Genomic DNA, 26,699 nt, shown 5'->3' on the forward strand with positions numbered 1-26,699 from the left:
GTACTTGGACCGGTCGGATCGTGAAGACGTACGAGTACATCAACCGCGTTGTTCTAATGCTTCCGCTTTTGGGCTACGTGGGTACGTGGACACACTCTCCCCTCTCATTGCTATGCATCACCATGATCCTGCGTGTGCGTAGGAATTTTTTTGAAATTAGTACGTTCCCCAACAGTGGCATCCGAGCCAGGTTTATGCGTATTTGTTATATGCACGAGTAGAACACAAGTGAGTTGTGGGCGATACAAGTCATACTGCTTACCAGCATGTCACACTTTGGTTCAGCGGTATTGTTGGATGAAGCGGCCCGGATCGACATTACGCGTACGCTTATGCGAGACCGGTTCTACCGATGCTTTGCACACAAGTGGCTGGCGGGTGTCTGTTTCTCCAACTTTAGTTGAACTGAGTGTGGCTACGCCCGGTCCTTGAGAAGGTTAAAACAACACTAACTTGACAAACTATCGTTGTGGTTTTGATGCGTAGGTAAGAACGGTTCTTGCTCAGCCCGTAGCAGCCATGTAAAACTTGCAACAACAAAGTAGAGGACGTCTAACTTGTTTTTGCAGGGCATGTTGTGATGTGATATGGTCAAGACATGATGCTAAATTTTATTTTATGAGATGATCATGTTTTGTAACCGAGTTATCGGCAACTGGCAGGAGCCATATGGTTGTCGCTTTATTGTATGCAATACAATCGCCCTGTAATTGCTTTACTTTATCACTAAGCGGTAGCGATAGTTGTAGAAGCAATAGTTGGCGAGACGACAACGATGCTACGATGGAGATCAAGGTGTCGCGCCAGTGACGATGGTGATCATGACGGTGCTTCGGAGATGGAGATCACAAGCATAAGATGATGATGGCCATATCATATCACTTATATTGATTGCATGTGATGTTTATCTTTTATGCATCTTATTTTGCTTAGATCGGTGATAGCATTATAAGATGATCTATCACTAAATTTCAAGGTACAAGTGTTCTCCCTAAGTTTGCACCGTTGCGGAAGTTCGTCGTGTCGAGACACCACGTGATGATCGAGTGTGATAAGCTCTACGTTCACATACAACGGGTGCAAGCCAGTTTTGCACATGCAGAATACTAGGGTTAAACTTGACGAGCCTAGCATATGCAGATATGGCCTCGGAACACTGAGACCGAAAGGTCGAGCGTGAATCATATAGTAGATATGATCAACATAGTGATGTTCACCATTGAAAACTACTCCATCTCACGTGATGATCAGACATGGTTTAGTTGATATGGATCACGTGATCACTTAGATGATTAGAGGGATGTCTATCTAAGTGGGAGTTCTTTAATAATTTGATTAACTGAACTTTAATTTATCATGAACTTAGTACTCGATAGTATTTTGCATGTCTATGTTGTTGTAGATAGATGGCCCGTGCTATTGTTCCGTTGAATTTTAATGCGTTCCTTGAGAAAGCAAATTTGAAAGATGATGGTAGCAATTACACGGACTGGGTCCGTAACTTGAGGATTATCCTCATTGCTGCACAGAAGAATTACATCCTGGAAGCACCGCTAGGTGCCAGACCCGCTGCAGGAGCAACACCAGATGTTATGAACGTTTGGCAGAGCAAAGCTGATGACTACTCGATAGTTCAGTGTGCCATGCTTTACGGCTTAGAACGGGACTTCAACGACGTTTTGAACGTCATGGAGCATATGAGATGTTCCAGGAGTTGAAGTTAATATTTCAAGCAAATGCCCGGATTGAGAGATATGAAGTCTCCAATAAGTTCTACAGCTGCAAGATGGAGGAGAATAGTTCTGTCAGTGAGCATATACTCAGAATGTCTGGGTATAACAATCACTTGATTCAACTGGGAGTTAATCTTCCGGATGATAGTGTTATTGACAGAATTGATGAACTATAACATGCAAGGGATGGATAAGACGATTCCCGAGCTCTTCGCAATGCTAAAGGCTGCGGAGGTAGAAATCAAGAAGGAGCATCAAGTGTTGATGGTCAACAAGACCACCAGTTTCAAGAAAAAGGGCAAAGGGAAGAAGAAGGGGAACTTCAAGAAGAACGGCAAACAAGTTGCTGTTCAGGAGAAGAAACCCAAGTCTGGACCTAAGCCTGAGACTGAGTGCTTCTACTGCAAACAGACTGGTCACTGGAAGCGGAACTGCCCCAAGTATTTGGCGGATAAGAAGGATGGCAAGGTGAACAAAGGTATATGTGATATACATGTTATTGATGTGTACCTTACTAATTCTCGCAGTAGTGCCTGGGTATTTGATACTGGTTCTGTTGCTAATATTTGCAACTCGAAACAGGGACTATGGATTAAGCGGAGATTGGCAAAGGACGAGGTGACGATGCGCGTGGGAAATGGTTCCTAAGTCGATGTGATCGCGGTCGGCACGCTACCTCTACATCTACCTTCGGGATTAGTTTTAGACCTAAATAATTGTTATTTGGTGCCAGCGTTGAGCATGAACATTATATCTGGATCTTGTTTGATGCGAGACGGTTATTCATTTAAATCAGAGAATAATGGTTGTTCTATTTATATGAGTAATATCTTTTATGATCATGCACCCTTGAAGAGTGGTCTATTCTTTTTGAATCTCGATAGTGGAGATACACATATTCATAGCATTGAAGCTAAAAGATGCAGAGTTGATAATGATAGTGCAACTTATTTGTGGCACTGCCGTTTGGGTCATATTGGTGTAAAGCGCATGAAGAAACTCCATTCTGATGGACTTTTGAATCACTTGATTATGAATCACTTGGTACTTGCGAACCATGCCTCATGGGCAAGATGACTAAAACACCGTTCTCCGGAAGAATGGAGCGAGCAACAGATTTGTTGGAGATCATACATACTGATGTATGTGGTCCGATGAATGTTGAGGCTCGCGGCGGATATCGTTATTTTCTCACCTTCACAGACGATTTGAGCAGATATGGATATATCTACTTGATGAAACATAAGTCTGAAACATTTGAAAAGTTCAAAGAATTTCAGAGTGAAGTGGAAAATCATCGTAACAAGAAAATAAAGTTTCTACGATCTGATCGTGGAGGAGAATATTTGAGTTACGAGTTTAGTCTTCATTTGAAACAATACAGAATAGTTTCGCAACTCACGCCACCCGGAACACCACAGAGGAATGGTGTGTCCAAACGTCGTAATCGTACTTTACTAGATATGGTGCGATCTATGATGTCTCTTGCTGATTTATCGCTATCGTTTTGGGGTTATGCTTTAGAGACGGCTGCATTCACGTTAAATAGGGCACCATCTAAATCCGTTGAGACGACTCCTTATGAATTGTGGTTTGGCAAGAAACCAAAGTTGTCATTTCTTAAAAGTTTGGGGCTGCGATGCTTATGTGAAAAAGCTTCAACCTGATAAGCTCGAACCCAAATCGGAGAAATGTGTCTTCATAGGATACCCAAAAGAGACAGTTGGGTACACCTTCTATCACAGATCCGAAGGCAAGACTTTCGTTGCTAAGAATGGATCCTTTCTAGAGAAGGAGTTTCTCTCGAAAGAAGTGAGTGGGAGGAAAGTAGAACTTGATGAGGTAACTGTACCTGCTCCCCTATTGGAAAGTAGTTTATCACAAAAACTGGTTCCTGTGACACCTACACCAATTAGTGAGGAAGCTAATGATGATGATCATGAAACTTCAGATCAAGTTACTACCGAACCTCGTAGGTCAACCAGAGTAAGATCCGCACTAGAGTGGTACGGTAATCCTGTTCTGGAGGTCATGTTACTAGACCATGACGAACCTACGAACTATGAGGAAGCGATGATGAGCCCAGATTCCGCAAAATGACTTTAGGCCATGAAATCTGAGATGGGATCCATGTATGAGAACAAAGTGTGGACTTTGGTTGACTTGCCCGATGATCGGCAAGCCATCGAGAATAAATGGATTTTCAAGAAGACAGACGCTGATGGTAATGTTACTGTCTACAAAGCTTGACTTGTTGCGAAAGGTTTTCGACAAGTTCAAGGAGTTGACTACGATGAGACCTTCTCACCCGTAGCGATGCTTAAGTCCGTCCGAATCATGTTAGCTATTGCCGCATTTTATGATTATGAAATTTGGCAAATGGATGTAAAGACTGCATTCCTGAATGGATTTCTGGAAGAAGAGTTGTATATGATGCAACCTGAAGGTTTTATCGATCCAAAGTGTGCTAACAAAGTGTGCAAGCTCCAGCGATCCATTTATGGACTGGTGCAAGCCTCTCGGAGTTGGAATAACGTTTTGATAGTGTGATCAAAGCATATGGTTTTATACAGACTTTCGGAGAAGCCTGTATTTACAAGAAAGTGAGTGGGAGCTCTGTAGCATTTCTAATATTATATGTCGATGACATATTGTTGATTGGAAATGATGTAGAATTTCTGGATAGCATAAAACGATACTTGAATAAGAGTTTTTCAATGAAAGACCTCGGTGAAGCTGCTTACATATTAGGCATCAAGATCTATAGAGATAGACCAAGACGCTTAATTGGACTTTCACAAAGCACATACCTTGACAAAGTTTTGAAGAAGTTCAAAATGGATCAGGCAAAGAAAGGGTTCTTGCCTGTGTTGCAAGGTGTGAACTTGAGTAAGACTCAATGCCCGACCACTGCAGAATATAGAGAGAGAATGAAAGATGTTCCCTATGCTTCAGCCATAGGCTCTATCATGTATGCAATGCTGTGTACCAGACCTGATGTGAGCCTTGCTATTAGTTTAGCAGGGAGGTACCAAAGTAATCCAGGAGTGGATCACTAGACAGCGGTCAAGAACATCCTGAAATACCTGAAAAGGACTAAGGATATGTTTCTCGTTTATGGAGGTTACAAAGAGCTCGTCATAAATGGTTACGTCGATGCAAGCTTTGACACTGATCCGGACGATTCTAAATCGCAAACCGGATACGTGTTTATATTGAACGGAGGAGCTGTCAGTTGGAGCAGTTCTAAACAAAGCGTCGTGGCGGGATCTACGTGTGAAGCGGAGTACACTGCTGCTTTGGAAGCAGCGAATGAAGGAGTCTGGATGAAGGAGTTCATATCCGATCTAGGTGTCATACCTAGTGCATCGGGTTCAATGAAAATCTTTTGTGACAATACTGGTGCAATTGCCTTGGCAAAGGAATCCAGATTTCACAAGAGAACCAAGCACATCAAGAGACGCTTCAATTCCATCTGCGATCAAGTCCAGGCTGGGGACATAGATATTTGCAAGATACATACGGATATGAATGTTGCAGACCCGTTGACTAAGCCTCTCTCACGAGCAAAACATGATCAGCACCAAGACTCCATGGGTGTTAGAATCATTACTGTGTAATCTAGATTATTGACTCTAGTGCAAGTGGGAGACTGAAGGAAATATGCCCTAGAGGCAATAATAAAGTTATTATTTATTTCCTTATATCATGATAAATGTTTATTATTCATGCTAGAATTGTATTAACCGGAAACTTAGTACATGTGTGAATACATATACAAACAGAGTGTCACTAGTATGCCTCTACTAGACTAGCTCGTTGATCAAAGATGGTTATGTTTCCTAACCATAGACATGAGTTGTCATTTGATAAATGGGATCACATCATTAGGAGAATGATGTGATTGACTTGACCTATTCCGTTAGCTTAACACTTGATCGTTTAGTATGTTGCTATTGCTTTCTTCATGACTTATACATGTTCCTATGACTATGAGATTATGCAACTCCCGAATACCGGAGGAACACTTTGTGTGCTACCAAACGTCACAACGTAACTGTGTGATTATAAAGGTGCTCTACAGGTGTCTCCGAAGGTACTTGTTGAGTTGGCATATATCGATATTAGGATTTGTCACTCCGATTGTCGGAGAGGTATCTCTGGGCCCACTCGGTAATACACGTCACTATAAGCCTTGCAAGCATTGTAACTAATGAGTTAGTTGCGGGATGATGTATTACGGAACGAGTAAAGAGACTTGCCGGTAACGAGATTGAACTAGGTATTGAGATACCGACAATCGAATATCGGGCAAGTAACATACCGATGACAAAGGGAACAACGTATGTTGTTATGCGGTTTGACCGATAAAGATCTTCGTAGAATATGTGGGAGCCAATATGAGCATCCAGGTTCCGCTATTGGTTATTGACCGGAGACGTGTCTCGGTCATGTCTACATAGTTCTCGAACCCGTAGGGTCCGCACGCTTAAAGTTCGGTGACGATCGGTATTATGAGTTTTTGTGTTTTGATGTACCGAAGGTAGTTCAGAGTCCCGGATATGATCACGGACATGACGAGGAGTCTCGAAATGGCCGAGACGTAAAGATCAATATATTGGACGACTATATTCGAACACCAGAAGTGTTCCGGGTGGTTTTGGAGAAAACCGGAGTGCCGGAGGGTTACCGGAACCCCCCCGGGAGAAATATTGGGCCTTATGGGCCTTAGTGGAGAGAGAGAGGGCTGGCCTAGGTCAGGCCGTGCGCCCCTCCCCCTCTGGTCCGAATTGGACTAGGAGAGGGGGGGCGGCGCGCCCCTTTCCTTCTCCTTCTCCACCTTCCTTTCCCCCCTCCTAGTAGGAGTAGGAAAGAGGGGAGTCCTACTCCTACTAGGAGGAGGACTCCTCCTCCTGGTGCGCCCTGCAAGGGTGCGCTCCCCCTTGCTTTATATACGAGGCAAGGGCACCTCAGACACAGAAGTTGATCTATTGATCTCTCCCACGGTTGCCCTCCAGATCCACCTCGATCAATGAGCTGGGCTTAGGCGAAGCCCTGGTCGGTAGCATCATACCCATCATCATGTCTCGTGCGACGAAATCTCCGACGAAGCTTGCTGGATCGAGGTCGCGGATTCATTCGGGAACGTTGAACGCGAAGGTGCCGGCGTTGTACTTGATCGTTGGATGTGAAGAGTACACTAAGCAACCAGCTTTACGAACGCTCTGCCTCGTCTTTAGCTGAAGGTACGTGGTGCTCTCTGTTGGGGATCGTAGCAGAAATTAAAATTTTCTACGCATCACCAAGATCAATCTATGGAGTTACTAGCAACGAGAGGGGAGGAGTGCATCTACATACCCTTGTAGATCGCGAGCGGAAGCGTTCAAGAGAACGGGGTTGATGGAGTTGTACTCGTCGTGATCCAAATCACCGATGATCCAAGCGCCGAACGGACGGCACCTCCGCGTTCAACACACGTACGGAGCGGTGACGTCTCCCACGCCTTGATCTAGCAAGGAGGAGGGAGAGGTTGAGGAAGAAGGCTCCAACAGCAGCACGACGGCGTGGTGGTGGCGGAGTGACAGTTCTCCGGCAGGGCTTCGCCAAGCACACGCGGAGGAGGAGAGGTGTTGGGGAGGGGAGGGGCTGCGCCTTGGATGTGGTGCTACAGCCCTCCCCTCACCCCTCTATTTATAGGGAGAAGGGGGAAGGGGGACGGCCCCTCTAGATGAGATCTAGAGGGGGGGCGACGGCCAAGGGGGAGGGAGCTTGCCCCCCAAGCAAGGGAGGCGCCCCCCTTTAGGGTTCCCCCCAAACCCTAGGCGCATGGGCCCTGGGGGGGTTGGCGCCCAGCCCACTTAGGGCTGGTTCCCTTCCACCTACAGCCCATAAGGCCCTCCGGGGCAGGTGGACCCTCTCGGTGGACCCCCGGAACCCCTCCTGTGGTCCCGGTACAATACCGGTATACCCCCGAATATTTCCGGTGACCGTATGATGACTTCCCATATATAAATCTTCACCTCCGGACCATTCCGGAACTCCTCGTGACGTCCGGGATCTCATCCGGGACTTCGAACAACATTCGGTAATCACATACAAACCTTCCTTATAACCCTAGCGTCATCGAACCTTAAGTGTGTAGACCCTACGGGTTCGGGAATCATGCAGACATGACCGAGACACCTCTCTAGCCAATAACCAACAGCGGGATCTGGATACCCATGTTGACTCCCACATGTTCCACGATGATCGGATGAACCACGATGTCGAGGATTCAAGCAATCCCGTATTACTTGCCCGAGATTCGATCGTCGGTATCCCAATACCTCGTTCAATCTCGTTGCCGGCAAGTCACTTTACTCGTTCCGTAATGCATGATCCCGTGACTAACTACTTAGTCACATTGAGCTCATTATGATGATGCAATACCGAGTGGGCCTAGAGATACCTCTCCGTCATACGGAGTGACAAATCCCAGTCTCGATCCGAGCCAACCCAACAGACACTTTCGGAGATACCTGTAGTGCTCCTTTATAGCCACCCAGTTACGTTGTGACGTTTGGTACACCCAAAGCATTTCTCCGGTATCCGGGAGTTGCACGATCTCATGGTCTAAGGAAATGATACTTGACATTGGAAAAGCTTTAGCAAACGAACTACACGATCTAGTGCTATGCTTAGGATTGGGTCTTGTCCATCACATCATTCTCCTAATGATGTGATCCCGTTATCAATGACATCCAATGTCCATGGTCAGGAAACCGTAACCATCTATTGATCAATGAGCTAGTCAACTAGAGGCTCACTAGGGACATGTTATGGTCTATGTGTTCACACATGTATTACGATTTCCGGATAACACAATTATAGCATGAACAATAGACAATTATCATGAACAAGGAAATATAATAATAACCATTTTATTATTGCCTCTAGGGCATATTTCCAATAGTCTCCCACTTGCACTAGAGTCAATAATCTAGTTACATTGTGATGAATCGTACACCCATAGAGTTCTGGTGTTGATCATGTTTCGCTCGTGGAAGAGGTTTAGTCAACGGATCTGCGACATTCAAATCCGTATGCACTTTACAAATATCTATGTCTCCATTTTGAACATTTTCACGAATGGAGTTGAAGCGACGCTTGATGTGCCTGGTCTTCTTGTGAAACCTGGGCTCCTTGGCAAGGGCAATAGCTCCAGTGTTGTCACAGAAGAGAGTCATCGGCCCCGATGCATTGGGAATAACTCCTAGGTCGGCAATGAACTCCTTCATCCAGATTGCTTCATGTGCTGCCTCCGAGGCTGCCATGTACTCTGCTTCACATGTAGATCCCGCCACGACGCTTTGCTTGCAACTGCACCAGCTGACTGCCCCACCATTCAAAATATACACGTATCCGGTTTGTGACTTAGAGTCATCCAGATCTGTGTCGAAGCTAGCATCGACGTAACCCTTTACGACGAGCTCTTCGTCACCTCCATAAACGAGAAACATATCCTTAGTCCTTTTCAGGTACTTCAGGATGTTCTTGACCGCTGTCCAGTGTTCCATGCCGGGATTACTTTGGTACCTTCCTACCAAACTTACGGCAAGGTTTACATCAGGTCTGGTACACAGCATGGCATACATAATAGACCCTATGGCCGAGGCATAGGGGACGACACTCATCTTTTCTCTATCTTCTGCCGTGGTCGGGCATTGAGCCGTGCTCAATCTCACACCTTGCAATACAGGCAAGAACCCCTTCTTGGACTGATCCATATTGAACTTCTTCAATATCTTGTCAAGGTATGTGCTTTGTGAAAGACCTATGAGGCGTCTCGATCTATCTCTATAGATCTTGATGCCTAATATGTAAGCAGCTTCTCCAAGGTCCTTCATTGAAAAACACTTATTCAAGCAGGCCTTTATACTTTCCAAGAATTCTATATCATTTCCCATTAATAGTATGTCATCCACATATAATATGAGAAATGCTACAGAGCTCCCACTCACTTTCTTGTAAACACAGGCTTCTCCATAAGTCTGTGTAAACCCAAACGCTTTGATCATCTCATCAAAGTGAATGTTCCACCTCCGAGATGCCTGCACCAGCCCATAGATTGAGCGCTGGAGCTTGCATACTTTTTCAGCATTCTTAGGATCAACAAAACCTTCCGGCTGCATCATATACAATTCTTCCTTAAGGAAGCCGTTAAGGAGTGCCGTTTTGACGTCCATTTGCCATATTTCATAATCGTAGAATGCGGCAATTGCTAACATGATTCGGACGGACTTCAGCTTCGCTACGGGTGAGAAGGTCTCATCGTAGTCAACTCCTTGAACTTGTCGATAACCCTTAGCGACAAGTCGAGCTTTATAGATGGTAACATTTCCATCCGCGTCCGTCTTCTTCTTAAAGATCCATTTATTTTCTATCGCTCGCCGATCATCGGGCAAGTCTGTCAAAGTCCATACTTTGTTTTCATACATGGATCCTATCTCGGATTGCATGGCTTCAAGCCATTTGTTGGAATCTGGGCCCGCCATTGCTTCTTCATAGTTCGAAGGTTCACCGTTGTCCAACAACATGATTTCCAGGACAGGGTTGCCGTACCACTCTGGTGCGGAACGTGTCCTTGTGGACCTACGAAGTTCAGTGGTAACTTGATCATGATCGTCATCATTAACTTCCTCTCTAGTCGGTGCAGGCACCACAGAAACATTTTCTTGTGCTGCGCTACTTTCTGGTTCGAGAGGGGTCATCTCATCAAGTTCCACTTTCCTCCCACTTACTTCTTTCGAGAGAAACTCTTTCTCCAGAAAGGACCCGTTCTTGGCAACGAAGATCTTGCCTTCGGATCTGAGGTAGAAGGTATACCCAATGGTTTCCTTAGGGTATCCTATGAAGACGCATTTTTCCGACTTGGGTTCGAGCTTTTCAGGTTGAAGTTTCTTGACATAAGCATCGCATCCCCAAACTTTAAGAAACGACAGCTTAGGTTTCTTTCCAAACCATAATTCATACGGTGTCGTCTCAACGGATTTCGACGGAGCCCTATTTAAAGTGAATGCGGCAGTCTCTAAAGCATAACCCCAGAATGATAGCGGTAGATCGGTAAGAGACATCATAGATCGCACCATATCCAATAGAGTGCGATTACGACGTTCGGACACACCATTACGCTGAGGTGTTCCAGGCGGCGTGAGTTGTGAAACAATTCCACATTTCCTTAAGTGTGTGCCAAATTCGTGACTCAAATATTCCCCTCCACGATCTGATCGTAAGAACTTTATTTTCCTGTCACGTTGATTCTCAACCTCACTCTGAAATTCCTTGAACTTTTCAAAGGTCTCAGACTTGTGTTTCATTAAGTAGACATACCCATATCTACTCAAGTCATCAGTGAGGGTGAGAACATAACGATAGCCACCGCGAGCCTCAACGCTCATTGGACCGCACACATCAGTATGTATGATTTCCAATAAGTTGGTTGCTCGCTCCATTGTTCCGGAGAACGGAGTCTTGGTCATTTTGCCCATGAGGCATGGTTCGCACGTGTCAAATGATTCATAATCAAGAGACTCCAAAAGTCCATCTGCATGGAGTTTCTTCATGCGTTTGACACCAATGTGACCAAGGCGGCAGTGCCACAAGTATGTGGGACTATCATTATCAACCTTACATTTCTTGGCATTCACACTATGAATATGTGTAACATCACGTTCGAGATTCATTAAGAATAAACCATTGACCAGCGGGGCATGACCATAAAACATATCTCTCATATAAATAGAACAACCATTATTCTCGGATTTAAATGAGTAGCCATCTCGCATTAAATGATATCCAGATACAATGTTCATGCTCAAAGCTGGCACTAAATAACAATTATTGAGGTTTAAAACTAATCCCGTAGGTAAATGTAGAGGTAGCGTGCCGACGGCGATCACATCGACCTTGGAACCATTCCCGACGCGCATCGTCACCTCGTCCTTCGCCAGTCTCCGCTTATTCCGCAGCTCCTGCTTTGAGTTACAAATATGAGCAACCGCACCGGTATCAAATACCCAGGAGCTACTACGAGCGCTGGTTAGGTACACATCAATAACATGTATATCACATATACCTTTGGTATTGCCGGCCTTCTTATCCGCTAAGTACTTGGGGCAGTTCCGCTTCCAGTGACCATTTCCCTTGCAATAAAAGCACTCAGTCTCAGGCTTGGGTCCATTCTTTGTCTTCTTCCCGGCAGCTTGCTTACCGGGCGCGGCAACTCCCTTGCCGTCTTTCTTGAAGTTCTTCTTACCCTTGCCTTTCTTGAACTTAGTGGTCTTATTCGCCATCAACACTTGATGTTCCTTTTTGATCTCCACCTCCGCTGATTTCAGCATCGAATATACCTCAGGAATGGTCTTTTCCATCCCCTGCATATTGAAGTTCATCACAAAGCTCTTGTAGCTAGGTGGGAGCGACTGAAGGATTCTGTCAACGACCGCGTCATCCGGGAGATTAACTCCCAGCTGAGACAAGCGGTTGTGCAACCCAGACATTTTGAGTATGTGTTCGCTGACGAAACTATTCTCCTCCATCTTACAACTGTAGAACTTGTCGGAGACTTCATATCTCTCGACCCGGGCATGAGCTTGGAAAACCATTTTCAGCTCTTGGAACATCTCATATGCTCCGTGCTGCTCGAAACACTTTTGGAGCCCCGGTTCTAAGCTGTAAAGCATGCCGCACTGAACCAGGGAGTAATCATCAACACGTGTTTGCCAGGCGTTCATAACGTCTTGGTTTGCTGGGACAGGTGCTTCACCTAGCGGTGCTTCAAGGACATATGCTTTCTTGGCAGCTATGAGGATGATCCTCAAGTTCCGGACCCAGTCCGTATAGTTGCTACCATCGTCTTTCAGCTTGGTTTTCTCTAGGAACGCGTTGAAGTTGAGGTTGACATTAGCGTGGGCCATTTGATCTACAAGACATATTGTAAAGATTTTAGACTAAGTTCATGATAATCAAGTTCATCTAATCAAATTATTAATGAACTCCCACTCAGACAGACATCCCTCTAGTCATCTAAGTGATACATGATCCGAGTCAACTAGGCCGTGTCCGATCATCACGTGAGACGGACTAGTCATCATCGGTGAACATCTTCATGTTGATCGTATCTGCTATACGACTCATGCTCGACCTTTCGGTTTCTTGTGTTCAGAGGCCATGTCTGTACATGCTAGGCTCGTCAAGTCAACCTAAGTGTATTGCGTGTGTAAATCTGGCTTACACCCGTTGTATGCGAACGTTAGAACCTATCACACCCGATCATCACGTGGTGCTTCGGAACAACGAACCTTCGCAACGGTGCACAGTTAGGGGGAACACTTTCTTGAAATTTTAGCGAGGGATCATCTTATTAATGCTACCGTCGTTCTAAGCAAATAAGATATAAAACATGATAAACATCACATGCAATCAAATAGTGATATGATATGGCCAATATCATTTTGCTCCTTTTGATCTCCATCTTCGGGGCGCCATGTTCATCATCGTCACCAGCATGACACCATGATCTCCATCATCGTGTCTTCATGAAGTTGTCTCGCCAACTATTACTTCTACTACTATGGCTAACGGTTAGCAATAAAGTAAAGTAATTACATGACGTTTCAGTTGACACGCAGGTCGTAAATAAATTAAGACAACCCCTATGGCTCCTGCCGGTTGTCATACTCATCGACATGCAAGTCGTGATTCCTATTACAAGAACATGATCAATCTCATACATCACATATATCATTCATCACATCCTTCTGGCCATATCACATCACATGACACTTGCTGCAAAAACAAGTTAGACGTCCTCTAATTGTTGTTGCAATTTTTACGTGGCTGCTATAGGTTTCTAGCAAGAACGTTTCTTACCTACGCCAAAACCACAACGTGATATGCCAATTTCTATTTACCCTTCATAAGGACCCTTTTCATCGAATCCGATCCGACTAAAGTGGGGGAGACAGACACCCGCTAGCCACCTTATGCAACTAGTGCATGTCAGTCGGTGGAACCTGTCTCACGTAAGAGTACATGTAAGGTCGGTCCGGGCCGCTTCATCACACGATGCCGCCGAATCAAGATAAGACTAGTAACGGCAAGTAAATTGACAAAATTGACGCCCACAACAAATGGTGTTCTACTCGTGCATAGAAACTACGCATAGACCTAGCTCATGATGCCACTGTTGGGGATCGTAGCAGAAATTAAAATTTTTGACGCATCACCAAGATCAATCTATGGAGTTTACTAGCAACGAGAGGGGAGGAGTGCATCTACATACCCTTGTAGATCGCGAGCGGAAGCGTTCAAGAGAACGGGGTTGATGGAGTCGTACTCGTCGTGATCCAAATCACCGGTTATCCAAGCGCCGAACGGACGGCACCTCCGCGTTCAACACATGTACGGAGCGGTGACGTCTCCCACGCCTTGATCCAGCAAGGAGGAGGGAGAGGTTGAGGAAGAAGGCTCCAACAGCAGCACGGCGGCGTGGTGGTGGTGGAGTGACAATTCTCCGGCAGGGCTTCGCCAAGCACACGCGGAGGAGGAGAGGTGTTGGGGAGGGGAGGGGCTGCGCCTTGGATGTGGTGCTGCAGCCCTCCCCTCACCCCCTCTATTTATAGGGAGAAGGGGGAAGGGGGCCGGCCCCTCTAGATGAGATCTAGAGGGGGGCGGCGGCCAAGGGGGAGGGAGCTTGCCCCCCAAGCAAGGGGGGCGCCCCCCTTTAGGGTTCCCCCCAAACCCTAGGCGCATGGGCCCTAGGGGGGTTGGCGCCCAGCCCACTTAGGGCTGGTTCCCTTCCACCTACAGCCCATAAGGCCCTCCGGGGCAGGTGGACCCTCCCGGTGGACCCCCGGAACCCCTCCGGTGGTCCCGGTACAATACCGGTATACCCCCGAATATTTCCGGTGACCGTATGATGACTTCCCATATATAAATCTTCACCTCCGGACCATTCCGGAACTCCTCGTGACGTCCGGGATCTCATCCGGGACTCCGAACAACATTCGGTAATCACATACAAACCTTCCTTATAACCCTAGCGTCATCGAACCTTAAGTGTGTAGACCCTACGGGTTCGGGAATCATGCAGACATGACCGAGACACCTCTCTAGCCAATAACCAACAGCGGGATCTGGATACCCATGTTGGCTCCCACATGTTCCACGATGATCTCATCGGATGAACCACGATGTCGAGGATTCAAGCAATCCCGTATACAATTCCCTTTGTCAATCGGTACGTTACTTGCCCGAGATTCGATCGTCGGTATCCCAATACCTCGTTCAATCTCGTTACCGGCAAGCCACTTTACTCGTTCCGTAATGCATGATCCCGTGACTAACTACTTAGTCACATTGAGCTCATTATGATGATGCAATACCGAGTGGGCCCAGAGATACCTCTCCGTCATACGGAGTGACAAATCCCAGTCTCGATCCGAGCCAACCCAACAGACACTTTCGGAGATACCTGTAGTGCACCTTTATAGCCACCCAGTTACGTTGTGACGTTTGGTACACCCAAAGCATTCCTACGGTATCCGGGAGTTGTACGATCTCATGGTCTAAGGAAATGATACTTGACATTAGAAAAGCTTTAGCAAACGAACTACACGATCTAGTGCTATGCTTAGCATTGGGTCTTGTCCATCACATCATTCTCCTAATGATGTGATCCCGTTATCAATGACATCCAATGTCCATGGTCAGGAAACCGTAACCATCTATTGATCAACGAGCTAGTCAACTAGAGGCTCACTAGGGACATGTTATGGTCTATGTGTTCACACATGTATTACAATTTCCGGATAACACAATTATAGCATGAACAATAGACAATTATCATGAACAAGGAAATATAATAATAACCATTTTATTATTGCATCTAGGGCATATTTCCAACACTCTCTCCTCTTGTTGCTATGCATCACCATGATTCTGCGTGTGTGTAGGATTTTTTTTGAAATTACTACGTTCCCCAACACCTAATGGGCCAATAGGGGAAAACGCAGTAGCCAACAGGGCCTGCTGCGCCCCCCATATGGGCCGCACCCGAGGGAAAGGAAAAGGGGGAAGAGAGAAGGAAGGGGAGGGATTCGGCCTCCCCCTTCCTTCCCTCCTCCCTCCTCTTTCCTTCCACCTCCGGTGGATATGATAGGGGGGGCGAATTGGACAAGGCCCCAATAGGGTTCCTCCTACTTGGGGTGCCCCTTGGCTGTCGCCCTCCCCCTCCTACCTATATATACGTAGGGAGGGGGCGCCTAGAACACACACCAACAATTGTTAGCCGTGTGCGGCGCCCCCCTCCACAGTTTACGCCTCCGGTCATATTCACGTAGTGCTTAGGCGAAGCCCTGCGCGGATCACTTCACCATCACCGTCACCACGTTGTCATGCTGACGGAACTCTTCCTCGACACTTTGCTAGATCAAGAGTTCGAGGGACGTCATCGAGCTGAATGTGTGCAGAACTCGGAGGTGCCGTACGTTCGGTGCTTGATCGGTCGGAATGAGAAGAAGTTCGACTACATCAACCGCGTTGTCAAATGTTTCCGCTTTCGGTCTACGAGGGTACGTAGACACACTCTCCCCCTCTCGTTGCTATGCATTTCCTAGATAGATCTTGCATGAGCGTAGGAATTTTTTTGAAATTGCATGCTACGTTTCCCAACAGTGGCATCCGAGCCAGGTCTATGCGTAGATGATATGCATGAGTAGAACACAAAGAGTTGTCGGCCGTGATCGTCATACTGCTTACCAACAATGTCTTATTTTGATTTGGCGGTATTGTTGGATGAAGCGGCCCGGACAAATCTTACATGACCACGTTCATGAGACCGGTTCCACCGATAGACATGAAACTAGTTTTGCATAAAGGTGGCTGGCGGGTGTCTCTTTCTCCAACTTTAGTTGAATCGAATTTGACTGCGGCCGGTCCTTGTTGAAGGTTAAAACAGCAAACTTGATAAATCACCGTTGTGGTTTTGATGCGTAGGTAAGAACGGTTCTTGCTAGAAGCCCGTAGCAGCCACGTAAAAATTGCAACAACAAAGTAGAGGACGTCTAACTTGTTTTTGCAGGGCATGTTGTGATGTGATATGGTCAAGACATGATGTGATATACATTATTGTATGAGATGATCATGTTTTGTAAAAGTCACTAGCAACTGGCAGGAGCCTTATGATTGTCTCTTTATTGTATGAAATGCAACCGCCATGTAATTACTTTATCACTATGAGTTAGCAATAGTTGTTGAAGCAATAGTTGGCGAGACAACCACGATGCTACGACGGAGATCAAGGTGTCAAGCCAGTGACGATGGAGATCATGACGGTGCTTTGGAGATGGAGATCAAAAGCACAAGATGATGATGGCCATATCATGTCACATATTTTGATTGCATGTGATGTTTATCTTTTATGCATATTATTTTACTTAGTACGGCGGTAGCATTATAAGATGATCCCTTACTAAAATTTCAAGATATAAATGTTCTCCCTGAGTATGCACCGTTGCGACAATTCGTCGTGCTGAGACACCACGTGATGATCCGGTGTGATAGGCTCTATGTTCACATACAACGGGTGCCAGACAGTTTTGCACATGCGGAATACTCGGGTTAAACTTGACGAGCCTAGCATGTACCGACATGGCCTCGGAACACTGGAGACCGAAAGGTCATACATGAATAATATAATAGATATGATCAACATAGAGATGTTCACCATTGATGACTACTCCATCTCATGTGATGATCGGACATGGTTTAGTTGATTTGGATCACGTATCACTTAGATGACTTGAGCGATGTCTATCTAAGTGGGAGTTCTTAAGTAATTTGATTAATTGAACTTAATTTATCATGAACTTAGTCCTGATAGTATTTGCGTATCTATGTTGTAGATCAATAGCTCGCGATATAGCTCTTATATATTTTTGATATGTTCCTAGAGAAAAGTTGAAAGATGATAGTAGCAATGATGCGGACTGGGTCCATAATCTGAGGATTATCCTCATTGCTGCACAGAAAAATTATGTCCTTGATGCACCGCTAGATGACAAACCTATTGCAGGAGCAGATACAGACGTTATGAGTGTTTTACATGCTCGATATGATGACTACTTGATAGTTTAGTGTGCCATGCTTTACGGCTTAGAACCGGAACTTCAAAAACATTTTGAACACCACAGAGCATATGAGATGTTCCAAGATCTGAAATTGGTATTTCAGACTCATGCCCGTGCCGAGAGGTATGAGACCTCTGTACTTTGCCTACAAGATGGAGGAGAATAGCTCAACTCGTGAGCATGTGCTCAGAATGTCTGAGTACTACAATCACTTGAATCAAGTGGGAGTTAATCTTCCAGATAAGATAGTGATTGACAGAGGTCTCTAGTCACTATCACTAAGCTACTAGAACTTCGTGATGAACTATAATGTGTAAGGGATAACGGAAAAATTCCCGAGCTCTTCGCGATGCTGAAATCGGCGAAGGTAGAAATCAAGAAAGAGCATCAAGTGTTGATGGTTAACAAGACCACTAATTTCAAGAAAAAGGTCAAAGGAAAAGAAAGGGAATTTCAAGAAGAATGGCAAGCAAGTTGCCACGCCTGTGAAGAAGCCCAAAAGCTAGATCTAAGCCTGAAACTTAGTGCTTCTACTGCAAAGGGAATGATCACTGGAAGCGGAATTACCCCAAATATTTGGCGGATAAGAAGGATGGCAAAGTGAACAAAGGTATATTTGATATACATGTTATTGATGTGTACTTTACTAGTGTTCATAGTAGCCCATGGGTATTTGATACCGGTTCAGTTGCTAATATTAGTATCTCGAAACAGGAGTTGCAAGATGAACAGAGACTAGTTAAGGGCAAGGTGAGGATGTGTGTTGGAAGTGATTCCAAGGTTGATAAGATCACCATCGCACACTCCCTCTACCTTCGGGATTAGTATTGAACCTAAATAAATGTTATTTGGTGATTGCGTTGAGCATGAATATGATTGGATCATGTTTATTGCAATACGATTATTCATTTAAGTCAGAGAATAATTGTTGTTTTGTTTACATGAATAATATCTTCTATGGTCATACACCCAATGTAAAGGGTTTATTGAATCTCGATCGTAGTGATACACTTATTCATAATATTGATGCCAAAAGATGCAAAGTTGATAATGATAGTGCAACATATTTGTGGCATTGCCGTTTAGGTCATATTGGTGTAAAGCGCATGAAGAAACTCCACGCGGATGGACTTTTGGAATCACTTGGTTATGAATCATTTTATACTTGCGAAACATGCCTCATAGGCAAGATGACTGAAACTCCGTTTTCCGGAACAATGGAGCGAGCTAATGACTTATTGGAAATAATACATACCGATGTATGCGGTCCAATGAGTGTTGAGGCACGCGGCAGGTATCGTTATTTTCTGACCTTCATAGATGATTTGAGTAGATATGTGTATATCTACTTAATGAAACACAAGTCTGAAACATTTGAAAAGTTCAAAGAATTTCATAGTGAAGTGGAGAATCACCGACAAGAAAATAAAGTTTTTACGATCTGATCGCGGAGGTGAATATTTGATTAACGAGTTTGGCCTTCATTTAAACAATATGGAATAGTTTCACAACTCACACCACCTGGAACACCACAGCGTAATGGTGTGCCTGAACGTCGTAACCGTACTTTATTAGATATGGTGCGATCTATGATGTCTCTTACCGATTTACCAATATCGTTTTGGGGTTATGCATTAGAGACAACTGCATTCACGTTAAATAGGGCACCGTCTAAATCCGTTGAGACGACACCATATGAATTGTGGTCTGGCAAGAAACCTAAGCTGTCGTTTCTTAAAATTTGGGGTTGCGATGCTTATGTGAAAAAGCATCAGCCTGATAAGCTCGAACCCCAATCGGAGAAGTGCGTCTTCATAGGATACCCAAGAGAAACTGTTGGGTACACCTTCTTCCACAGATCCAAAGGCAATATCTTTGTTGATAAGAATGGATCCTTTCTAGAGAAGGAGTTTCTCTCGAAAGAAGTGAGTGGGAGGTAAGTAGAAGTTGATTGAGGTAATTGTACCTTCTCTCGAATTGGAAAGTAGCTCATCACAGAAAACCGTTCCCGTGATGCCTACACCAACTAGAGAGGAAGCTAATGATGATGATCATGAAACTTCAAATCAAGTTACTACCGAACCTCATAGGTCAACCAGAGCACATTTCGCACCACAGTGGTACAGTAATCCTATTCTGGAAGTCATGTTACTAGACCATGACGAACCTACGAACTATGAAGAAGCTATGATGAGCCCAGATTCCGATAAATGGCTTGAGGCCATGAAATCTGAGATAGGATCCATGTATGAGAACAAAGTGTGGATTTTGGTTGACTTGCCTGATGATCGGCAAGCCATTGAGAATAAATGGATCTTCAAGAGGAAGACAGACGCTGATGGTAGTGTTACTATCTACAAAGCTTGAATTGTCGCAAAAGGTTTTCGACAAGTTCAAGGTGTTGACTACGATGAGATTTTCTCACTCATATTGATGCTTAAAGTCTATCTGAATCATGTTAGCAATTGCCACATTTTATGAAATCTGGCAAATGGATGTCAAAACTGCATTCCTTAATGGATTTATTAAAGAAGAGTTGTATATGATGCAACCAGAAGGTTTTGTCAATCCTAAAGGTGCTAAAAAAGTGTGCAAGCTCCAGCGATCCGTCTATGGACTGGTGCAAGCATCTTGGAGTTGGAATATACGCTTTGATGAGTTGATCAAAGCATATAGTTTTATGCAGAATTGTGGTGAGGCCTATATTTACAAGAAAGTGAGTGGGATCACTACAACCTTTCTGATAAGTATATGTGAATGACATATTGTTGATCGAAAATGATGTAGAATTTTTTGGAAAGCATAAAGGAGTGTTTGAAAGGAGTTTTTCAAAGAAAGACCTCGGTGAAGCTACTTACATATTGGGCGTCAAGATCTATAGTGATAGATCAAGACGCTTGATAAGACTTTCGATGAGTACATACCTTGATAAGATTTTGAAGGAGTTCAAAATGGATCAGTCAAAGAAGGAGTTCTTGCCTGAATTGTAAGGTATGAAGTTGAGTAAGACTCAAAACCCGACCACGACAGAAGATAGAAAGAGAATGAAAGTCATTCCCTATGCCTCAGCCATAGGTACTATAAAGTATGCCATGTTGTATACCCGACCTATTGTGTACCTTGCCATGAGTTTGGCAAGAGGGTACAATAGTGATCCAAGAGTAGATCATTGGACAATGGTCAAATTATCCTTAAGAGGACTAAGGAAATGTTTCTTGGTTATGGAGGTGACAAAGAGTTCGTCGTAAATGGTTACGTCGATGCAAGCTTTGACACTGATCCAGATGACTCTGAGTCTCAATCTGGATACATATTGAAAGTGGGAGAAATTAGCTATAGTAGCTTCGTGCGGAGCATTGTAGACATAGAAATTTGCAAAATACATACGGATCTGAATATGGCACACCCGTTGACTAAACCTCTCTCACAAGCAAAACATGATCACACCTTAGTACTCTTTGGGTGTTAATCACATAGCAATGTGAACTAGATTATTTACTCTAGTAAACTCTTTGGGTATTGGTCACATGGCGATGTGAACTATGGGTGTTAATCACATAAAGATGTGAACTATTGGTGTTAAATCACATGGCGGTGTGAACTGGATTATTGACTCTAGTGCAAGTGGAAGACTCAAGGAAATATGCCCTAGAGGCAATAATAAAGTTGTTATTTTATATTTCCTTATATCACGATAAATGTTTATTATTCATGCTAGAATTGTATTAACCGAAAACTTGATACATGTGTGGATATATAGACAAAACACCGTGTCCCTAGTAAGCCTCTACTAGACTAGCTCGTTAATCAAAGATGGTTAAGTTTCCTAACCATAGACATGTGTTATCATTTGATGAACGGGATCACATCATTAGGAGAATGATGTGATGGACAAAACCCATCCGTTAGCTTAGCATATTGATCATTCAGTTTTATTGCTATTGATTTCTTCATGTCAAATACATATTCCTTTGACTATGAGATTATGCTACTCCCGGATACCGGAGCAATACCTTGTGTGGTATCAAACGTCAAAACTTAACTCGGTAATTATAAAGATGCTCTACAGGTATCTCCGAAGGTGTTTGTTGGGTTGGCATAGATCGAGATTAGGATTTGTCACTCCGAGTATCGGAGAGGTATCTTTGGGCCCTCTTCGTAATACACATCATAAGAAGCCTTGCAAGCAATGTGACTAATGATTTAGTTGTGGGATGATGTATTACAGAACGAGTAAAGAGACTTGCAGGTAACGAGATTGAACTAGGTATGAAGATACCGAGGATCGAATCTCAGGCAAGTAACATACCGATGACAAAGGGAATAACGTATGTTGTCATTACGGTACGACCGATAAAGATCTTTGTAGAATATGTAGGAACCAATATGAGCATCCAGGTTCGCTATTGGTTATTGACCGGAGAGGTGTCTCGGTCATGTCTACATAGTTCTCGAACCCGTAGGGTCCGCACGCTTAACGTTCGATGACAATTTTGTATTATATGAGTTATGTGATTTGGTGACCGAATGTTGTTCGGAGTCCTGGATGAGATCACGGACATGACGAGGAGTCTCAAAATGGTCGAGAGGTAAAGATTCATATATAGGACGATAGTATTCGGACACCGGAAGTGTTCCGGGAGTACCGTGTACATATCGGGTCACCGGAAGGGGTCCCGGGCACCCCCCGACAAACTATATTGGCCTAATGGGCCAATAGGGGAAACGCAGCAGCCAGCAGGGCTGCTGCGCCCCCCATATGGGCCGTACCTGAGGGGAAGGAAAAGGTGGAAGAGAGAAGGAAGGGGAGGGATTCGGCCTCCCCCTTGCTTCCCTCCTCCCTCCTCTTTCCTTCCCCCTCCGGTGGATATGGTAGGGGGGGGGCGAATTGGACAAGGCCCCAAGTAGGGTTCCTCCTACTTGGTACTTGGGGCGGCCCTTGGCTGCCCCTACCCCTCCCACCTATATATACGTAGGGAGGGGGCGCCTAGAACACACACCATCAATTGTTAGCCGTGTGGGGCGCCCCCCTCCATAGTTTACGCCTTCGGTCATATTCACGTAGTGCTTAGGCGAAGCCCTGCGCGGATCACTTCACCATCTCCGTCACCACGCCATCGTGCTGACGGAGCTCTTCCTCAACACTTTGCTGGATCAAGAGTTCGAGGATCGTCATTGAGTTGAAAGTGTCGAAAACTCAGAGGTGTTGTACGCTCGGTGCTTGATCGGTCGAAACGAGAAGAAGTTCGACTACATCAACCGCGTTGTCAAACGCTTCCGCTTTCAGTCTACGAGGGTACGTAGACACACTCTCCCTCTCTCGTTGCTATGCATCTCCTACATAGATTTTGCGTGAGCGTAGGAAATTTTTTAAAATTGCATACTACGTTTCCCAACAAAACCCGCTTGTTTCCCCAGTTAGAATATTGCATCTCCCCGACTCACTCCATCCAAACCATTTTTTAGTTCCACCGCTGCCACCCACTCAACTCTCTTCCTGTCTCGATCTGCTTCGGCGCTGACCACTCCCGCCTCTCTGCCTTTACGAGTCGCCTCTCCCTGGTACCCTCGTCTCTCCCTCTCTCATGGTGTGGACTAGCATGCAGCAGGGTGGTCGACTAGCAACACGGCGGCGAACAAGCAGCGAGCTACCAGCGGGATGTTTGGCGAGCGGTTACAACGGCTAGCAACGGGGACACAGAGGTACAGACCCTAACCTCCACACCCTGTATATGTTCTAGTAGAGATAGAGAGGAGAATAAAAATGTTGCTGAAAATTAGAATCTACGTTATCTAAATGAAAAGAGCTATATTCCACTTACCATGACAATTCTCCAACCATTCCACTTTTTATGGTTGTACCATTGGATATATGACACAGGATTATACCATCAGACGCTACTCAGGATATTTTTTTATGGTTATGGTTGTGCTTCAGTTAATATCCTTCTTTCTTTCTAAAGGAAGGGCAAATTTACAAGCAAAGCTTATACTTCGACAATTATTCAGTTAACTAGATCATGATGACGCGTGTTTTGGCGCCTCATCCATATTTGGTGGAGTGGTTCCATCACTTAGAAACATATAGATGGATTATTTGATCAAACATCATGTGTGATTGAATAATTATTAGAAGAACTCGCACGTGTCAACTACAATGTGTATTTACTGATCAAAATTGATGGGAATTTGTACTGCTTATTCTTTGACTTTTCGTTAAAGAAAATTTAATACAACCTGCAAATGTATGTTTCTAAAGTATGTAACACCATTTATGTTTCTGTATCCAAACTTCAACGCACAAAAATTAACAGGATCGGGATTGGATGCCTACTTTTCGGCTCGATGGCCCGATTAACCACGGGTTGCCCAGGTATACCTCGGGAGCAGCTTCCCAAAAATGACGATCTAACCATCACAATGGGTAGATCAGACCGCTAAGGAGAAATCGTTGTGGTGGCTCCCAGCTCGATCCATCTTACAACAACTTTTAGCTCATGCACGTGCTTCTTCATAGGTGCATAACCTCATGCATAGTATTTTTATTCGACCTAGCCCATCGAGACCTCCTAGCTTGCGTGCGGGTCACTAGATAGTCTCCTTCGCTCACCCCTAGTCCCCTAGTATCCTGCCAATGCTTTGGGCCAGCCCAGGTGCGGGGCGGGCGCCCTTGTTTTTTCCTTTCATTTTTATGGTTGTTTTATGCTTCATTAGAAAAATATTCAGGATTTCAAACAAAAATTTAATTTCAAATAATCTTCAAGAATTAGAAAATGCACTCAAATTCAAAAAATATTCACGGGTTCAAAGCAATGTTCTCGAGTTCAAAAGACATTCTTGAATTTGAAAAAATGTTCACAAATTGAGACAATGTTCGTGAATTCAACAAATATTCACAAGTTCAAAAAAAATCACGAATTTTAGAAAATAACCCGCGAATTTAAAAAAAATGTTCATAAGAAAAATAGTGGTCAGGACATTAAAAAATCATGAATAATAAAAAATGTTCATGAGGTTCAAAAACCTGTTTGTGAGTTTGAAAAATGTTCACCAATTTTAGAAAATGTTTACTACTTTAAACAAAATGATCATGAATACCAAAACATGCTCACGAATTCATAAAATATTCATGAATTTCAAATCTATTCATACATTTTAGAAGATATGCTCAACTTTCAATAAAAATGTTAGCGAGTTTGAACAGAATGTTCATGAATTTTCAAAATTGTTCTTGAATTCAAAGAATCTTCCCAAGTTTATAAAATATTCATGAATTTCAACATTTTTAACGATTTCCAAAAAAGTTCGTCAATTAGAATTTTTTTGTGATTTTGTTTTACCAATTTTGGATGAAAAGGAAAAGGAAAAACAGAAAATAAAATAAAATGAATAACATAAAATAAAAATATCAAAATAAAGTAAAAAGGGTATCGCGAAGGTTCTAGAACCCTCCGAAAACTAGTGGGGAAAGGAACACGGGATGGGCCAGCCCATGAAGAGGGCGAGGCGTTCGGGGGCTACGCGGGGAATAATATCCGCCGTCTAAATGGTTACATTAGTTATGAAAAAAATCACAGCTGCACTAATTTTTTTAGGCTACACTTGTACTAAATGAATCTACGGTATCACAAAACTTTAAATCCAAACCTCATTTGTAGGTTGAAAAAGGGAAATGATAAGACCATCGTTGATATTATTGACAGGCCAAATTATTGGCCCAAATTGGATATGCTACCATTCACATCTACGTTGGTCCTTTTTCTTAGAAACTATAACTATGAGGCTCATAAACTTGCCAAGTTCTCTTGTAACCTACAATTAGGTAGACATGTGTGGTTGGAACTCATGACCCAACAGTTGTAGCTATGAACGTTGCTTTGGAATAAAAAGCTTGGCGAGTTCTTCTAAAAAAAAGATACTCGTTTTGAATCTAAAATTCAATTTTATGACATGGTTGATACCAATTGTTTCTATCTCCCTTGTTTTAGTTTAATCTTTTTGGAAAGTTTCATGACTTGGATTGTGGAGTACCGGAAATACCTGAAGTGACGAGGATGTGTAAAGAGACGTGAACCACAAGCTTGGATGCATTGCTTAATTTGCCTGGGTAAAGTAGTTGCACATGATTATTTTGGCGTGAGCATTCCTAGCAATTTTTGTTCCGAACCTCCAGTAACATGGGTCGCACGTCTTACCGTAGGCGGCAGTTCCAGCTGTGAGAAAGAACAAGAATCAGCCAGAAATGTAACAGCTTCTTATGACGTACGATTCTTGATTTTGCATTCTTCTTTCTTCATCTTTGGTTCGAAAAAAGTAGATGTTGCTTCCCCTTTAGTTGCACATGCAGACACATCATTGCCTTCGATTGTACTAAGGAGTGCACTAACATCTATTAAATTTCTTTCTATCAACAAATCAATGTATTGCCCTTCCCAAAACCAAAATGAGCATCCTTCGTCCTACAGAAAAGAATGAGCAAGCTCGAAGTGAGCCACCGCAATTTAGCTAAAGAATGAACTGTGAAACGAGCTACCACAAGTGCACGTACCCCGTCGTTTTCGCATTTGAAGAACACCCATCCGGGGTGCTTCGGTGTGCTCGAAGTGAGCCGCAGCACTTTCCGCGTGCAGTCGTCGCACTCTATGAGCGGCATCGGCAAGCCACAAAGACGCTGCGCGAGCGCCGAGCCCAGTGGACGGCCGGACGAGTACGGCGGGCGGCGACGACGGGCGGACGAACTCGCACCTGCATGCGGCGATGCGCCCTTGCCTGGGCTGCGGGAGAGGCACCCCGACCA

The sequence above is a fragment of the Triticum aestivum genome, chromosome 5D (genome assembly GCF_018294505.1).
Source record: "Triticum aestivum cultivar Chinese Spring chromosome 5D, IWGSC CS RefSeq v2.1, whole genome shotgun sequence".
Lineage (NCBI taxonomy): Eukaryota > Viridiplantae > Streptophyta > Magnoliopsida > Poales > Poaceae > Triticum > Triticum aestivum.